The sequence below is a fragment of the Leucoraja erinacea genome, chromosome 20 (assembly GCF_028641065.1).
Source record: "Leucoraja erinacea ecotype New England chromosome 20, Leri_hhj_1, whole genome shotgun sequence".
Lineage (NCBI taxonomy): Eukaryota > Metazoa > Chordata > Chondrichthyes > Rajiformes > Rajidae > Leucoraja > Leucoraja erinaceus.
In genome coordinates this window covers 22,243,996-22,263,681 of record NC_073396.1, presented here as the reverse complement: position 1 = coordinate 22,263,681, position 19,686 = coordinate 22,243,996, and the positions used below count along the sequence as shown (strand labels likewise).

Below are 19,686 nucleotides of genomic sequence, written 5' to 3'. Positions count from 1 at the left end.
TGCACCTTCTTCCTGTGACTGCGTGGGATTCTCTTGGGTGCTTTGGTTTTCCTCCCGCATCCCAAAGACGTAGGTGTTTGCAGCTTAATTGGCCTCTGTAATAATGCCCCTAATGAGAAAGTGGGATAACGTAGAACTTGTGTGTACGGGTGATTGATGGTTGGCGTGGCATCGGTGGGCCTCTTTCCATGCTGTATTTCTAAAAACTAATGCTAAAAAAAACTGGAAGAGAGATTGCAAAGTTGAGACAACCTTATTTAAAAATGGTTATTGTGGTTTACTGCTGTAAAAAATTAGATGACATTAAGTAGGAATGAAAAATTAGGGCATTCTTGAGTGAGGCCACACACAAATTGGAAGAACGGCACCTCAGATTTTGTTTACAACGTATGAACGTTGAATTCTCTAATTTTTGGTAATTTATACAAATAAGCTGGGTCGAAGCTGTCCCTGAATCTGGAGGTATGCGTAATCAGACTTCTGTACCTCTTGCCTGATGGGAGAGGGGAGAAGAGGGAGTGACCGGGGTGAGACTGGTCCTTGATTATGCTGGTGGTCTTGCCGAGGCAGCATGAGGTGCAAATGGAGTCGATGGAAAGGAGGTTGGTTTCGTAATGGTCTGGGCTGCATCCACAACTCTTTGCAATTCATTGCCGTCTTGGGTGGAGCTGTCCCCAAACCATCCTGTGATGTATCCCGATAAAACGCTTTCTGTGGTGCATCTGTAGAGGTTAGTGAGAGCAGTTGGGGATCATGCCAAAGTTCCTAAGATTTCTAAGCAGAGGTGTTGGTGTGCTTTCTTGGCCATTGCTTCAATATGGGTAGTCCAGGACAAGTTGTTGGAGATATCTACTCCTAGGAATTTGAAGCTTTCAACCATCTCTCTACTTCAGCACCATCAATGCAAACCGGGGTATGTGTACCACTTCACTTCCTGAATTCGACCATTGACTCTTTTGTCTACGTGTAAATGGAATTAATGGAAGGGAGGTTAGTTTGTGCGATGGTCTGGGCTGCGTCCACAATTCTCTGCAATTTCCTGCGGTCTTGGATGGAGCTATTCCCAAACCAGGCTGTGATGCATCCCGATAAAATGCTTTCCATGATGGATCTGTGATATATATGAAGGTTATGCGCGGTCCCAATTTCCTTCAGTATTTAATGAATGAATAGATTACATATTGAGGACCTTGTCACGTGTGAATTACAGTAGAAACATTACATCACCGTTGGAATGAACTACAAAGAATACCTGGTCCAATTTCCTGTTGGGTGGAACTTTAATAGAAAATAGACACTAACATCTCAAAACATTTCCAAAGCCAATTTAACACTCACACACACAGACAGACACAGACACAGACACACACACACACAGACACACACACACAGACACACTCACTCACTCACTCACTCACTCACTCACTCACTCACTCACTCACTCACTCACTCACAATTTTCCCCCTCTATGTTCTAGGATATTGTATTTGGCATTGACACCAGTGACTGTAGGCGGGGTATATCCCAACTCAGTCATAAACTCTTCACCTTATCCTGAAATGCCTATGGGCGGCATGGTGGTGCAGCGGTAGAGTTGCTGCCTCACTGCACCACAGACCCAGGTAGATTCCTGTGACCGTGTGGGTTTTGTGTGCTCCAGTCTCCTCCCACATCCCAAAGACATTCAGGTTTGTAGGTTAATTGGCTTTGGTAAAAATGGTAACAATTGTCCTTAGTGTGTAAGATAGTGAATAGTGTTAGTCGCTGGTCGGCACGAACACTGTGGGCCAAAGATCCTGATTCTGCACTGTATCTCTAAAGTAAAGTAAAAGAAACCCTCGCGGTCACAGGGAGAATGTGAAAACTCCACCCAGACAGCACCCGAGGTCAGGATGGAACCCGGGTCTCTGGTGCTGTGAGGCAGCTGCTCTACCCGCTGCACCACTCGCCATATATTTTCATCAAGCCATTGACCAGGTTGTTTAATATTGGGCAACACCTGTTACTCAACTAAGTAATTTAGAAGGCAACAAAACATTAGTCAGTCACCCATTAAATCTCCCAGGCTTCAACAAGCTGGTTGTATCAAAGTGTCACCATCATTTATTTAATTACTTGACTTTTAATGCCCCAAATATCATGATGGATTTAAACTTGTGATTCTAGACCAACAGTTTAGGAAAATGGTTACTATGATGGGCATACAGGGAACTGTGGACGCTGGTTTGGACAAAAAGACACAAAGTGCTGGAGTAACTCAGCAAGTCAGGCAACGTCTCTGCAGGACATGGACGGGCGATGATTTGGGTCGGAACCCTGCCTCAGACTCAAGAAATGCTGCCTGACCCGTTGAGTTCCTCCAGCACTTTGTGTTCTATGCAAGATTCCAGCGCCTGCAGTTCATTGTGTCCCCATAACCGGCTAAATCCCTTTCATGGGTATGTTAGCCTTATTGGACTAGTAATACGGGTAGAGTTGCTGCCGAGCAGCGCCAGAGACCCCGGTAGATCTATGTGACCCCATGGGTTTTCTCTGTTCGATCCTGATTCTGGGTGCTCTCTTTACAGAGTTTTCATGTTCTCCCTGTGACTGAAGTTTTTTTTCCGGGTGCTTTGCTTTCCTCTCATATCCCAAAGACATGCTGGTTTGCATGTTAATTGGCTTGTTGGAAATTGTCCTTTGTGCAGGATAGAAATAATATGAGCGGGTGATCGCTGGTCGGTGTGGACTCGGTGGGCTGAAGAGCCCAAGGGCCTGTTTCCATGCTGTGTCTCTAAATTAATGTCCTCATAAGACCTTGTGATGATGCATCATATGTTTAGTTTAGTTTAGAGATACAGTGCGGAAACAGGCCCTGGGGCCCACCGGATCCGCACCGACCAATGGCTAAAACTGTCTTACACACACCAGGGACAGTTTTACATTCATACCAAGCCCGTTAACCTACAATCCTGTACATCTTTGGAGTGTGGGAGGAAACCAAAGATCTCGGAGAAAACCCACGCAGGTCACGGTGAGAACGTACAAATTCCATACAGACAGCACCCATAGTCAGTATTGAACCCGGGTCTCTGGTGCTGTAAGGCAGTAGCTCTACCGCTACACAACCGTGCCGTTCGTGAGTCAAAGGAGCAGAAATAGGTCCTGTGGTCCATCGAGTCTACTCTGCAGTTCAATCATGGTTGATCTATCTCAACCCCATTCTCCTGCCTTCTCCCCGTAACCCTTGACGCCCGTACAAATCAAATCATACATGTGAACGATAGCCACAAAGGTGCATAAACATGGAGACCCGTTCCAGGATCATTTGGTGCCTTTTGAAAAAAGGAGGAAAAGCATTTGGTGAGTTAACCTTGACAGAAATCCAACTCATTTTATTTTTTATGCATAGAACAATGAAATAGAAATCCCAGGGTAAAATGTATCCGGTTTCCGTAGCAACCACCTGTGTTACAAGGGAAGGATGGGAGGAGTGGCAGATCGTTCAGCGAGATAGAGTTTTTGGATTTGTGTTGTTGTAATATAATTTAGTGGTATGTACTTTGTGCAGTAAATTCTGCCAGAAACACTGACCAACCATATTGGCACAGCTCTTTCTGCTAACTCTGTGAGCAGCTTTGGACCCCATATCTGAGAAAAGGTGTTCTGGCATTGGAGAGGGGCCAGAGGAGGTTTAGTTTAGGGATGGTTTTGAGAATCACCGTGGAAATAGTCCCTTCGGCCCACCGAGTCCGTGCCGACCAGCCGATTCCTGTACACTAAAGATAGACGCAAAAAGCTGGAGTGATTCAACGGGACAGGCAGCATCTCTGGAGGGAAGGAATGGGTAACGTTTTGGGTTGAGACCCTTCTTCAGAGTGGTACCTGTACACTACCTCTATCCTGCACACCGGGGATAGTGACAATTTACAATGTTTACCAAAGCCAAATTAACCTATAAACCTGTATGGGTTTGGAGTGTGGGAGGAAACCGGAACACCCACGTGGTCTAGGGGAGAGCATACAAACTCCATGCAGACAGCACCCGCAGTCAGGATTGAACCTGGGCCTCTGGTGCTGTAAGGCAGCAACTCCACTGCTGCTTCACAGTGCCAACCCAATCATCCCTGGTTTATGAGAATGATCATGGGGATGATAGGATTAACGTATCAGGAACATTTGAAAGATATGGGCCTGAACTTGCTGGAGTTTAGATGGGGGGGGTGTTCATTGATACTTTCTGAATGATGAAAGGCCTGGATAGAGTTGATGAGGAGAGCATGTCTCCAATAGTAGGAGAGACTAGGATCAGAGGGCACAAGCTCAGATTAAGAGGATGTACCTTTAGATTGGAGATGATGAGAAATTTCTTTAGCCACAGGGCGGTGAATCTATGGAATTCATTGCCACAGATGGTGGTCGATGACAAGTCTTTGGGTATTTTTAAAGTGGAGATTGATAGGATTAGTAACAGCATCAAAGGTTATGGGGAGAAGGCAGGAGAATGGGATTGAAAGGGAAAACAAGATTAGCCATGATTGAATGGCAAAGCAGACACAATGGGCCGAATGGTCTAATTCTGTTCCTATGTCTTGTGTGTTTCAGGTCTAATGGAGTGATTCGCCTACATTACATTAATGATTTCACTTAGCTATGTGCCCACGTTGTGACTATGATAGGCGGCACAGTGGCGCAGAGGGTAAAGATGCTGCCTTACAGCGCTAGGGACCCGGGTTCGATCCTGACTATGGGTGCTGTCTGTACGGAGTTTGTACGTTCCTCCTGTGGCAGCGTTAGTTTTCACCGGCTTCTCCAGTTTCCCCCCACACTCCAGAGACGTAGAGGCGTGTAGGTTAATTGGCTTCTGTAGATTGCAAATTGTCCCTAGTGTGTAGGATAGTGATAGTACAGGGTGATCTCTGATCGGCGCACAAACTCGGTGGGCCGAAGGGCCTGTTTCCGTGCTGTCTCTCCAAAGTCTAAAAGTCTACCGATTAAATTCTACAGCCTGTTACTCTGAAGAGCTAATCACTGTGCACATGATTAGACCCTACTAACCAAAGATCTAAACACAGTGCCCTTTCAGTCTGCGAAAGTCCTGACCACTAACTTGACTTCAGTTGTTAATTATAGTCTCCTTTGCAGTAGCAGGTGTTTCACAGCACATATTTCAGGAATTTTATTGTGTTTTGCTATGCTTTGACTTGTAAAATGAACTGTCTGAAGTTCTATATAAATCTTCTTCCTCAAAACAGCTTTGCCCAAAGGGAATATAAATGTATCTCTGTTTTGAGTTGCAGTGTAGGCTGATGACATTTTCTGACTGACAGCATTCTTGCGTTCAAGATCGTACCTGAGAACGCCGCACCATGTGATATACTGTTTAAACAAAGTGATCTTTTATTAAAAGCTGAAAATAGGCACTTGATTCTTGGCTCTCGAGCAGAGAAGATTTACGAGGATGATGCCAGGACTCAATGGCTTGAACTCTAGGGAGTGCAGGAGGATGTGGGGTGATCTCATCCCTGTGTATAAAATCATGAGAGGAATAGATCAGGTAGACGCACAGAGTCTCCTGCCCAGAGTAGGGGATTCGAGAACCAGGGGGCATACATTTAAGGTGAAGGGGGAAAGATTTTACTGGAATCTGAAGGGTAACATTTTCACACAAAGGGTAGCGGGTATATGGGCTGTGTTAGTTTAGTTTAGTTTAGGACATTGTCACGTGTATCAAGGTTCAGTGAAAAGCTTTTTAGTTCTTGCTATCAGCAGAAAGACTATACATGATTGCAATGAAGCTGTCCACAGTGTACAGATCCAAGATAAAGGGAACAAGTTTACTGCAAGATATACCGCTAAACCTTTCCTATCCATGAACCTGTCTAAATGTCTTTTAAGTGTTGTTATAGTACCAGCCTCAACTACATCCTCTGGCAGCACGTTCGATATACCCACCGCCCTCTGGATGAAAATGCTACCTCTCGGGTTCCTGTTAAATTGTTAAACCCCCCCCCACCTTAAACCTATGTCCTCTGGTTCTTGATTCCCCTACTGTGGGTAAAATACTCTGTGTAAACGTAAAAGACTCACCCCATCGATTCTCCTCATGGTCTTATATACCTCTAAACCTCCTAGAGGGTGGCACACAATAAAGGCTCAGATCTCTTTTGTTGAATCAGCTAGTTTCATTGACACTTATGACACAGAAGGAGTATCTTTGGTGAACAAGCACAGCTATTTTGACTAATCCCACTTCTCAGCCCTTGTACATTAAAGTGCACATTCAGGAACCTTTTAAGTGTGATGAGTGTATCTGCCTGCACAACTCTTTGAACCTCGGGAACTCCAGACGCCTATCTTTCTATAGATGAAGAACTGTTTCCTCTGCTCCCCACTAATCCTTGTCCTGTTATCTTAAATCTATGCCTTGCGGCTATTGATTTCCCTGCTGAAGGGAATGAATCTTTTGTGCTTATGTTGTCGAGGTCCTTCATAATTTTATACACCTTGATTACACCTTTTATCTGCTCCCATTGAGCCGTATAAAACAGCCCCATTATCTTTCCGCATAATATTTTAAGCATCCTAGGCTGAGTATGTGGAAATCTGGTCAGAATAAATTGGGATTAGTGTGGGATCAGTCAGTATAAATGGGTGCTTTAGAGTTTGACTCGATGTGCTGAATGGCCTGTTTGGTGCTATATCTTTCTCTGACTGACTCGGTCTCCACTACACCCTCTCTGTTGTGTCGCTCTGTTACATAGAGTAACAAATATAGTAAATAAAGGCAGAGTGGCGCAGTGGTAGAGCTGCTGCCTCACAGCGCCAGAGACCCGGGTTCAATCGTGACTCAGGGAGCTGTCTGTGCGGAGTTTGCACGTTGCTCCTGTGACCACGTGGTTTTTCTCCGGGTGCTCCGGTTTCCTTCCACACTCCAAAGACATGCAGGTAGGTAGGTTGATTGGCTTCTGTAATGAAGCCAACCCCTAGGGTGAATGAAGTGGATGAGAAAATGGGGTAAGATCGGAAAAGAGTACAGGTGTGGACTTGGTGGGCCGAAGGGCCTGTTTCCACGCCGCATCTCGAAACTAAACTCAATCTCTCTCTCGTTCCCTCTTCGGATGAAAGATTCGGACCTAAAACGTTTGCTGCTTCACTTTCCCCAGAAGTTGCCTGAGTGTTTCCTGCAGTCACTGTTTATATTTCTGATTTCCAGCACCTGCAATCCTTTTGATTTTCATTTACAGTGAGAAATCTGTTCTCCATTGACGCCCGGCGAAATCTTTTCAAGTCCCGCGTGTGCTGGGCTTGGATTAATTTGATAGCAGGCGTCTTCTTGGAAGATCAAGGGTTAATGGCCTTAACACACCGCTCACTGGTGGGAAACAAATTAAAGGGAAAAGCAGATAAATTCAGGAGAAGCGATTAGGTAAAAGCAAGCCTTTTAAGGCCGTGGATATTTGAAGGAAGGGAAAAATATTAAGGAAGGCTGGAATTCCAGCAGCTCCTAAGTTGAGTGGGTAAATTTACAATAAAGCATGAGAAGATGTGACACATCTTGTTGTGGTATTTTTAGGACAATGTTTGTAACAGAGCAAGATGGATCGAATAACGTTCAAGACAGCAACTACAAAAGCACATAAATAACTTGATTGTCCTTGTTCTGCTGACTGCTTCTTAAACATTCATCTCCCCCACACCCGCCCAAAAAATTACTTGAGTAGTTTCATAAACTCTGCAGCCAGTTTCTTAGCTCAGTGTCAGCTTTGAAAGCACACAGAAACGTTGTAGATTGTAACGAAACTCCAAGCCAAATTCCTTAATAATTAAAATTGAGACCTGCCAAGCCCACACATTAACAGTGCACATGCACATACCAAATCTTACACGCACGCAGATAGCCGGAGCAGAACCGAGACACTGGCAGACAAGCCCCTGCTTCCATTTGCTCCACTCCATCAAGAGCAGCAGGTTTAGGGTCTTGAGGGGCCGAAGAAAGGGAGGAATTTGCAAAAAGCAAAGCTAATGCAACAGCTAAAATCCGAAAAACCTTGCATTTAAACCTCAGACAATTGCTTAAAACCATTAGCAGCTTAAAGCCTGCTTTACTGCTCAGGGCTATCTCAGAGGCAGTTGAATGTGCAGTGTAGAGAACAAGTTCTGAATACCTTCTGGTTATTTTTCTTTGAACTAAAGATTGCAGCTTCAGACGCGCAAATTGTTCAAATTACACAGCCCAATGACTTAAGCTTGGTGCGATTGTGTGCGTGCGTATGTGTGCATATGCGTGTGTGTGTGTGTGTGTGTATATATATCTATCTATATATACATATATATACATATATGTGTTTCCACGTGTCTATGCCTATATCTATGTATATAGATACATGCAGACATGTGTGTGTGTTTATATATATATATATATACGTGTTTGTATGGGTCTATGCATATACATGTGTCTTATATATGTCTATGTGTATAGCCCCTTGTTCAGGGTGTTGCCAGAATGGAGTTTGTACGTTCTCCCAGGAACCACGTGGGTTTTCTCTGGGTGCTCTGGTTTCCTCCTACATTCCAAAGGCGTGCAGGTTTGCAGGTTAATTGGCTTCAGTTAATTGTTCCCTGTATGTAAGATAGAACTAGCCTGTGGGTGATCACTGGTTGGCATGGACTCGGTGGGCCGAAGGGCCTATTTCCATGCTGTATCTCTGAACAAAACTAAACTAGTTCAATTAATTAAATTCTCCCATTTAAGTGTGCCATAAACGCATGGTTGATCGTATATCTTAGATTTCTGTCCCGCAGTCACAACCAGTCTTTCCCTGCATAGGAATATTGTGAATTATTACTCTTTGTGTATTAAAGGACACAATGTGCTGGAGTAACTTCTGAAGAAGTTATTAGTACAGGTGTCAGAGGTTATGGGGAGAAGGCAGGAGAATGGGGTTAGGAGGGAGAGATAGATTAGCCATGATTAAATGGTAGTGTAGACTTGACGGGCAAAATGGCCTAATTCTACTCCTATTACTTATGATCCTTATGAAGAAGGGTCCCGACCCGAAGCGTCACCTATCCATGTACTACAGAGATGCTGCCTGATCCGCTGAGTTACTTCAACACATTGTGCGCTTTTGTGTCAACCAGCATCTGCAGTTCCTTGTTCCTACCTTTTGGTTAGTTTAATGTAGATATACAGCATGGAAACAGCATGGATATAGTTTAGTGTAGATATACGGCATGGAAACGTTGAGTGAATGCCGATCATTGATCACCCGTCAACACTAGTTCGATGTTATTCCACTGCCTACACATTTGGGGCAATTTTACAGACCAATTAACTTGCAAAAGACAGGCTCAAAATGCTGGAAGAATTCAGCGGATCAGGCAGGTTCTTTGGAGAAAAAGAATTGGTGACATTTCGTGTCGGAACCCTTCTTCCGACCTGGCTGATCATTGATCACCCATTCCCACTACTGTGTTCTCCCACTTCCACATCCACTGCCTACACACTAGGGGCGATTTACAGAGGGCCGATTAACCTACAAAGCCGCATGTCTTTGGGATGCGGGAGGAAGCCGGAGCACCTGAGGGAAACGGTCACAGGGAGACCGTGAAAACTGCACACACATTCACAAAGACAGCACCCGAGGTCAGGATCGAACCCGCGTCTATGGCGACATGAGGCATCAGCTCTACCAGCTGCGCCACTGTGCCATACGTTATTGGAAGGAATGAACCCTGTACCATACATTGGTGCCAAATACATTTATACGTTCAATATAAATTCTTCCATCTACGATTTTAACTAAATCATATGATTGTTACGTACTTACGTGCGAGATGGAGAATGAGTGGGTTAATGACTGACAATACATTCTCAATGAAAACAACTGCTGAATGATGCAGCAATGTAATGAATGAGTTCAGAACATATTAGCTTATTGTACCTAGCTTTTGTACAAAATTTCCAGTCAGTGTTTCAGTAAACCCGTGTATCGAGTTACTGGCACTGAGTTAATGGTCAGCCGTGGTTCATTCTGTAACCATGTAAAATGAGCAGCAAATGCTACTAAGATAATCGGAATTTAGACTTTTAACACTGTCTGGAAAAAAGGCTGGATTAATCTTTTTTTTTTTTTGATGTGGTTATGGGCTAATAATCTGTCATGGGAAGTTTGTTGAAACTTCACAGAGCAGTTTCAAGTAACGGTTGGGAATACCGCAGGATTTGGTTGAAAGGGCAGCTCTGGGTGCTTTTATTTTGTAAACACTACATCCAAAGTAAGATTTAGTCTGATTTCTACTCTCTGCCCAGATTAGTTAGGGTTATGCATTAGTTGATCTGCTGGTTCAAAGCTTCCCATCTGCACCTGCCCAGAGCCTCAACAGCTGGACACAGATCCCCGACTAAACTCCCTCCATGTATCACCGTATGCTTTGGGAACAGCCCCGCCCAAGACCATAAGAAATTGCAGAGAGCCCAGACCATCACGCGTACCGACTTCCCTTCCATTGACTCCATCTACACTTCATGCTGCCTCGGCAAGACCACCAGCATAATCAAGGACCCGTCTCACCCTGGTCACCCCCTCTTCTCCCCTCTCTCATCCGGCAAGTGGTACAGAAGTGTGAAAATGCACACCTCCAGATTCAGGGACAGTTTCTTCTTTTGGAAATCTAACTTGCTGTTGGGTAACATTATAGCCGAGGAGTTCGGTTATACATCCGGATTCAGGGACAGTTTATTCCTGGCTTTATCAGGCAACTAAACCAACCTATCACCAACTAGAGAGCAGCCCTGACCTACCATCTACCTCATTGGAGATCCTCGGACTATCTTTAATTGAACTTTACTGGACTTTGTATTGCACTAGACGTTATTCCTTTTATCCTGTATCTATCCACTGGACGGTTTGATTGTAATCACGTGTAGTCTTTCCTCTGACTGGATAGCACGCACCAAAAATGCTTTTCACTGTACCTAGGCACTAAACTATAAAATGCTCTGACCATATCACAGCTCCATAATTCTTTGTTTATGTGTTTATATTGCAGCACCACAGACTCAATCTTACTGTAGACTAGTGCTGAGCAAGTGTGTCAATAATCTCCACACAGTTCTGTTTCTCTCACCTTGCCTTCAAGTTGCTTCCTGCTGGGTTAGAAAGGGCTGTGGTTCAAATGCATGCAAATGGGTCCAGGCCACTGTGTCAACTTGGTCGGCAAGACATGGGCAGCCGAAGGGCTTGTTTCCATGCTGTTTAGCTCTATCGCTCTATGATTGTTAATGCTACAGATTTGTTGAACATAAAATATTATACAGCAGGGTAGCAGGCCATTCAGCCCAATCCCACCATTCTCCACTCTGCTCACCCAAATCTCTCCCCTATTACATACACCCAAGTATGCTTGTCCAGCCTCCCCTTACATCCAACTGGAGTATTTGTTGTAGTGTACTATGTTTGCATATTCTGTTGTGCTGCTGCAAGTAAGAATTTAATTGTTCTATTTGGGACATATGACAATAAAACACTCTTGACTCTTGACTGCCATGTACACTTACACTTCACTCTTCCTCATTCGGTTATTCCGTTATTATACTTCAATTTTCTTTCACGCCACTCAGATATTGCACTATAATCTTGCACCATTCTACTGCTTTGCGGGCTCTGTATTATTGTACCCTCAGATTTACAGCATGGAAACGGGCTCTTTGGCCCACCGAGTCCTTGCCCACCAACGATCACCCCGTACACTCGCACTATGCTACACATTAGGGTCGTAACAATTCACATAACCCATTTAACTTGCGGATCTTTACGTCTTTGGAGTGTGGGATGAAACCAGAGCACCAGGAGAAAACCCACGTGGTCACAGGGAGACCGTATAAACTCTGTACAGACAGCACACCGGGTCAGGCTCGAACCTGGGTCTCTGACGCTGTGAGGCAGCAGCTCTACCAGCTGCGCCGCAGGGACACAGTGTGTTTGCAGATTATGTATGTAGATTGTTAGTTTACATTTTAAAAAAAAGTGTGAGTAATAATGTTCTTCTGAAACTGGATAAGCTAAATGTTATGAAATTTAAAAAAGGCACAAGGTGGTGGAGTAACTCAGCAGGTTAGGCAGCATCTCTGGAGACCATGGACAGGTGACGTTTTGGGGTGGGACACTTCTGATCCGAAACATCATCTCCTAGAGTCATACAGCATGAGAACAGGACCTTTGGCCCAACTTGCCCACACCGACCCTCATGCCCCATCTACACTAGTCCCACCTGCCTGCGTTTGGTCCACATCGCTCTAAGTCTGTTCTGTCCATGTACTTGTCTAAATGTTTCTTAAACGTTGCGATAGTACCTGCCTCAACGACCTCCCCTGGCAGCTTGTTCCATCTACCCATGTTCTTCAGAATGCTGCCTGATCTGCCATCCCCAGCACTTTGCATCCATTCTTGTAAACCAGCATCTGCAGTTCATTATTTCTACATTAGTTTAAATATGTTAGTCTATGTTGCGTATGTGTATGTGCGTGTGCGACTGCGCATCTTTGTATGTGTGCGCGTGTGTGTGTTGTACGTGCGTGTCTGTGTACAAGCCAATTCAAAGTGTGCGCAAACCTGCTGTTGATGACTAGTCTGTCTGAGTTCTTTGCTGATGGATTGAGCAGCAGTTATTGTTTTTGATCGCAAGGAACTCCATTGAGAAAGAGTTTCAAAAAATAAGTGGTATATTTTTAAGTAACCTTAAACCATTATGTAATACTTCACAGTTTTTCACATTGGAAACTGTCCCACATTGAAATATACAATGCTTCTGTCCACATTCCAGTCGAGGGAAGGAGTATTTTTATTCAAACGTTTTTACATTTGCATAGCATTGCAAATTTGTTGGAAATTTCACACCTTTAAAAAAAATATCAATTATGCATATAACTTTGTTTGGGCATGTTGTTAAAAAAACCACAAATTACTGAAGGAACTCAGTGAGTTATGCAGCATCTGTGCAGGGCGGGTGGAGAGACGTCCCCGTCCGACAAGTCGGAAGCCACCGGCCGGACGCCTCTTCCGTGGCTTTACTTCCAGCCCGCTGCTCAGGCGCTAGCGGGCTGGGCTCGGCACAGTGTCGGGGAATAGCGGAGCGCCCGGTAAGCGGTCCTACCGCCTTGTTGCTGCCCCGGCGAGATGAAACGCTCCTCTGTGGAGTCGAGCGGGGGACAGGTTTGTCCAAGAGCCTTTCTTCTCTGCCTGAAAAGCAGAAGGCTCTCCTGTGAAAGAAAACCCGACCTCGGAGCTTACCTGATGGTCCATTCTTTCACCCCGTAGCGGGAGCGCCTGACTCCCAATGCGGCCGCTGTTGCACTGCTGAACGTAATGCCGCGCATGCGTGCTGAGCGGGCTCTTCACGTAGTCACTCACGTGACTCCGAAGTAAAATCAAGGACTTGTCCCACCACAATCATTCCTTTCCTTCCCCACCCCCGTCAAACGGAAGATACAGAGGTTTGAAAGCGCACACCACTACTCAGGAACATCTTCTTCCCTACTGTTAGACTTCTGAACAGACCTTCCATAATACTATGGTGGTGGCCTACATTAACCATATGGGCGGCATAAAATCGGTATCATGCGACAAGTTGGTCAACACAATTTGGCAATGGTGTGTCGAAAGACATATTTGGCTATCAGCAACTTACCTGCCAGGTAAGCTAAATACAGTGGCAGACTCTGCTTCAGGTATTTTGATAGTACCCGACTGGCCTACGCAGTCATGGTTCCCAATACTCCATGACATGGTTGTTGAAACTCCAATGGTATTCCCCAGTGACCCAGAGTTATTAACACCCAGTGTCGGGCACAAGCCACCCGTGCCATGAAAAAAAAAATCAAACTCCTGGGTTGCAGATTCTGCACAAACCACTTCTGGGACTGGGATTATCAGAACAAACCGTCGACACCATGTCAGCATCCCTCCGAACATCCACTAAAAAACAGCACTTGTCAAGCATCAAAAAATGGGAGAAGTACTGCTTGGATACAGGGACCACCTACTCAACCGCTACAGTTACCAACCAGCTCCAGGACAACACGCCGTGGGGTCCCACCCACTGGTGGTCAAACTAATGAAGGGTATTTACAACTCTAACCCCTAGACCAAGGTACACCCATACATGGGATGTCAGTGTGGTCCTGACATACCTCAGGGGATGGCCACCAGCCAGATCCCTCAACCTGGAACAATCTATGCTCAAAACACTCATGTTGATGGCACTTGTATCTGCACAGAGTGTCCAGTCACTACACCTATTGCGACTGGACAGCATGCTCACAGCTCCAGACCAGATCTCTGTCGTTATCCAGGGAATGATCAAACAGAGCAGACCAGGAACACCTAATCCAGTCGTGGAATTCCGGGCTTACCCGCCAGAACCATGGCTATGTGCCATGACCCACCTACTATCCTACATAGAAACAACCAAAAATATTCGAGGGAGATGAAAAGCCTTGTGGGTCAGTCATAAAAAACCTTATGGTCGGTGGACGAGCCAAACCATTTTGAGATTGCTCAAGCAGGTGCTAAAATCTGCTGGGATAAACACTAACATGTACAAATCTCACTCCACCAGGGCAGCATCCACATCGACAGCTAAAAGAATGGACGTGCCTATAGACCACATCCTGGCTACCGCAGGATGGTCGGGGGGAAAGACCGTTCAGAAATTTTATATTAAGCCGTTGGCAAAACCTGCTTTATTTGCAAAAAAATTTTTACAGACTGCAAATATTTAATTTAAGCCCGGGGAGCAATTTAATTTCTTTGTTGTTATTGTTAAAAAATACCATTGTGTTTTTCTACAAACAGATTCATTGGTTGATTACGATAACACACTTCCTCCCTCAAGGACTTCGGCAGTGAGTGAAGTAATAACTGTTACACGGTTTGAAATCACAGAACCTTTGAAGTCTTCACGCAGTCACTCACGTGACTCCGAAGTAAAATAGTAAGATTAAACGAGAACTTACCAGTTTGAAGTTTGATCTGTATTTTATGAGGAGTTACGATGAGGGATTACGTGCCCTCCACTCCCACCATCATTAATATGGGTCAAACTGATAAACTGATGTCTCCTTTTCTTTACTATGTTTACTTCAATAACTGTGTCTATCTGTGATTCCACACCGCTGCTTTGAAGTATGCCGCGCATGCGTGCTGAGCGGGCTCTTCACGTAATCCCTCATCGTAACTCCTCATAAAATACAGATCAAACTTCAAACTGGTAAGTTCTCGTTTAATCTTACTATTATGTTGGCTGCTTTCTGGATGCAGTGTGAAATGTAGATGGAGTCAACAGTGGAGAATCTGATCTGTGCTTTTGGTTTCTCCAATGGAGAGGAGGCCACCTTATTGGCAACAAGTATGAAACGGGATAATTACAATTTACAGAAGCTAATTAACCTACAAACCAGTACATCTTTGGAGTGTGAGAGAAAACCAGAGCAGCCGGAGAAAACCCACGTGGTCATTGGGAAAATGTACAAACTCCGTACATACAGCACCCCTAGTCGGGGTCAAACCCGGGTCACTGACGCTAAAAGGCAACACCTCTACTGCCGCCTACTGTGCCTAGGGCATGGATAGGTACTAGCGACTGGGACGTTGTAGCCATAACTGAAACCTGGTTAAGGAAGGGGCAGGACTGGCAGCTCAATGTTCCGGGGTACAGGAGCTTCAGGAGAGACAGAGGTGAGGGAAAAGAGGAGGGGGGGGGGGGGGTTGCATTGTTGGTTAAGGAGGATGTCACGGCTGTGATCAGAGGTGACATTACGGATGGTTCATCTAGTGAGGCTATATGGGTGGAGCTGAGGAACAAGAAAGGGATGATCACCTTGTTGGGGGTGTACTACAGACTCCCAAATAGTCAATGGGAATTAGAAGAACAAATGTGCCGGGAGATTGCAGACAGCTGCAGGTCAAATAAGGTTGTTGTAGTAGGGGATTTTAACTTTCCCAATATAGACTGGGAAAATCATAGCATGAGGGGTTTAGATGGGGTGCAATTCCTCAAAAGTGTTCAGGAGAGTTTTCTTAAGCAGTATATGGAGGCCCTCACATGTGAGAGGGCAACGCTGGATCTAGTATTGGGAAGGGCAAGTTAATGAAGTGTGTGTGGAGGAGCTTTTTGGGACCAGTGACCATATTTCAATTAGGTTTAAGATAGTTATGGATAGGGACGGAGAGTGTCCAAGTGTGCAAATGCTCAACTGGAGTAAGGCCAACTTCGAGGATATGAGAGAAGGTCTCGTTCAAGTTGACTGGAGCAGGTAATTAGAGGGAAAAGGACCATCGACCAAGTGGGATGTTTTTAAAAGTGTAGTGAAGAAAGCTCATGATGTGTACATCCCTGTTGGAGTGAAGGGCAAAGCAGGCAAACGTAAGGAAGCTTGGCTGACGAGGGAAATTGAGGCGTCGGTCAAAAACAAGAAGTATGCATGGGACAGGTATAGGCAGCTGGGATCAAGTGCATTCATTGAGGAGTTTCGGGAGCTAAGCAGTAAACTGAAAAAGGAGATTAGAAGGGCAAAAAGGGGCCAGGATATAGCTCTGGTGGGTAGCATTAAGGACAATCCAAACATTTTTTTATAAATACATAAGGGGGAAAGGTAACTTGAGAGATTGGGACCTCTCAGGAATCAAAGCTGTCACCTCTGTGTGGAGCCACAGGAGTTGGGCAAGGTCCTAAATGAGTATTTCTCCTCTGTATTTACTGGGGAGAAAGACAGTAGGACGGAGGAAATTGGAGCAGTCAATGGAAGTGTCTTGAGAGCAGTCAGGGTTAATTGTCGAAAAAGCACTGAAGGTACTGTCGTGTTTGAAGGGAGACAAATCTCCAGTGCCTGATCTGATATATCCGAAGACATTGCGGGAAACAAGAGAGGAAATTGCGGGAGTCCTGGTTGAAATTTATGAGTCGTCCTTAAATACAGGAGAGGTGCCGGAAGTCTGGAGGGTGGCAAATGATGTACCTCTTTTCAAGAAGGGCTGCAGGGAAAATGCTGGGAATTATAGGCCCGGTGAGCTTAGCATCTGTAGTTGGTAAGTTACTGGAGAGTCGTCTGAGGGATATGATATACAGGCATTTGGATGGGCAAGGGCTGATTAGGGATAGTCAGCATGGTTTTGTACGTGGGAGGTCAAGTCTCACAAATCTGATTGATTTTTTTGAAGATGTGACCAAAATGATTGATGAGGGCTGAGCTGTAGATGTTGTGTACATGGACTTCAGTAAGGCATTCGACAAGTTTCCGCATGGTAGGCTGCTCTGGAAGGTTAGATCTCATGGGATCCAAGGAGAGATAGCTGAATGGATAGCAAATTGGCTCCATGGAAGGAAGCAGAGGGTGATGGTGGAAAGCAGCTTCTCAGACGGGAGGCCTGTGACTAGTGGCGTGCCTCAGGGTTCGGTGCTGGGCCCGTTATTGTTTGTCATCTACATCAATGATTTGGATGAGAACATACAGGGCAAGATAAGCAAGTTTGCTGATGATATAAAAGTTAGTGGTTTTGCAGATAGTGAAGATGGTTGTGAACGATTGCAGCAGGATCTGGATCAATAGGCCACGTGGGTGGAGGAAAGGTTGATGGAATTTAATACAGAGAAGTGTGAGGGGTTACATTTTGGGACTTCGAACAAGGGCAGGACCTACACAGTAAATGGTAGTCCTCCAGGTAGTGTTGTAAAGCAGAGAGATCTAGGAGTACAGGTACATGGTTCCTTGAAGGTCGAGTTGCAGGTAGATAAGGTGGTCAAAAAGGCTTTTGCCACTTTGGCCTTCATCAGTCAGAGAGTATTGAGTATAGAAGTTGGGAGGTCATGTTGAAGTTGTATAAGACATTGATGAGACCTCATTTAGAATATTGTGTTCAGTTCTGGGCACCATGTTATAGGAAAGATATTGTCAAGCTTGAAAGGGTTCAGAAAAGATTTATGAGGATGTTGCCAGGACTAGAGGGGGTGAGGTACAGGGAGAGGTTGAGTAGGTTGGGACTCTATTCCATGGAGTGCAGGAGGATGAGGGAAGATCTTATAGAGCTACACAAAATCATGAGAGGAATAGATCGGATAGATGCACAGAGACGTTTGCCCAGAGTAGGAGAATTGAGGACCAGAGGACATAGGTTCAAGGTGAAGGGGAAAAGATTTAATTAGAATCTGAGGGATAACTTTTTCACACAAAGGGTGGTGGGTGTATGGAACAAGCGGCCAGAGGAGGTAGTTGAGGTTGGGACTATCCCATCGTTTAAGAAACATTTAGACAGGTAAATGGATAGGACAGGTTTGGAGGGATATGGACTAAGCAAGCGCAGGCAAGTGGGACTACTATAGCTGAGACATTGTTGGCCTGTGTGTGCGAGTTGGGCCAAAGCGCCTGTTTCCACACTGTATCACTCTGTCAGACAAGTTTTATTGAATTTAAACTCATGCCTGTTAATCTAGTAACAGAGCTACTACCTTAGAGAACAAAGAGGGACAAATGACTCTAATGAGTACTTTTTGTAACTTTTTGTACTTTGTGCATTGTATGTAAAAAACAAAGAATTTCATTGTACCGAGGCACATGTGACATTAAAGTATCATCATCGTCATCGTGTCACAAAATCAATAGAAAAGAATAACAAAGTGTGTAGGATAATATAGTAATGTTCTTTTATGGAATTCAGAAAAGTGTTGGAATAACTCAGCGGGTCAGGCAGCATCTCTGGACAACATAGGAGCAGGGAGGTTCTACTGCAGTTGTACAGGGTCTTGGTGAGACCACACCTGGAGTATTGCGTACAGTTTTGGTCTCCTAATCTGAGGAGGGACATTCTTGCCAAAGAGGGAGTACAGAGAAGGTTCACCAGACTGATTCCTGGGATGTCAGGACTTTCATATGAAGAAAGACTGGATAGACTCGGCTTGTACTCGCTAGAATTTAGAAGATTGAGGGGGGATCTTATAGAAACGTACAAAATTCTTAAGGGGTTGGGCAGGCTAGATGCAGGAAGATTGTTCCCGATGTTGGGGAAGTCCAGAACAAGGGGTCACAGTTTAAGGATAAGGGGGAAATCTTTTAGGACCGAGATGAGAAAAAACTTTTTTCACACAGAGAGTGGTGAACCTCTGGAATTCTCTGCCACAGAAGGTAGTTGAGGCCAGTTCATTGGCTATATTCAAGAGGGAGTTAGATGTGGCCCTTGTGGCTAAAGAGATCAGGGGGTATGGAGAGAAGGCAAGTACAGGATACTGAGTTGGATGATCAGCCATGATCATATTGAATGGCGGTGCAGGGCCGAAAGGCCTACTCCTGCACCTATTTTCTATGTTTCTATAGCTAGGTGATGTTTAGGGTTGAGACCCTTCAGACAGATTGTAGTAGGGGGGAAAAGGCTGGAAGGGGGGGGGGGCGGTGCAGGGAGCAGGGTAAAGCCTGATAAGTGGTAGGTGGAATAAAAAGGACACTAAGTTCTGGAATAACTCAGCGGGACAGGCAGCATTTCTGGAAAACATGGGCAGGTGACATTTTGGGTTGGGACCCTTCTTCAGACTGATGCTATACAAGGCACAAAGTGCTGGAATACCACAGCGGTCAGGCAGCATCTCTGGAGAACATGGATAAGCGATGTTTTGATAGGTGAACCATTCTTCAGACTGACCCGCTAAGCCACTCCA

At 45.0% G+C, this 19,686-nt stretch overlaps 1 protein-coding gene across 2 annotated transcripts in view; it reads left to right on the top strand.

Annotated features, from left to right (window-relative positions):
* The window catches only part of LOC129706951 (platelet-derived growth factor subunit A-like), a 58,574-nt gene that overhangs the window by 29,570 nt on the left and 9,318 nt on the right, over nt 1–19,686 (top strand). The window lies entirely within an intron of this gene.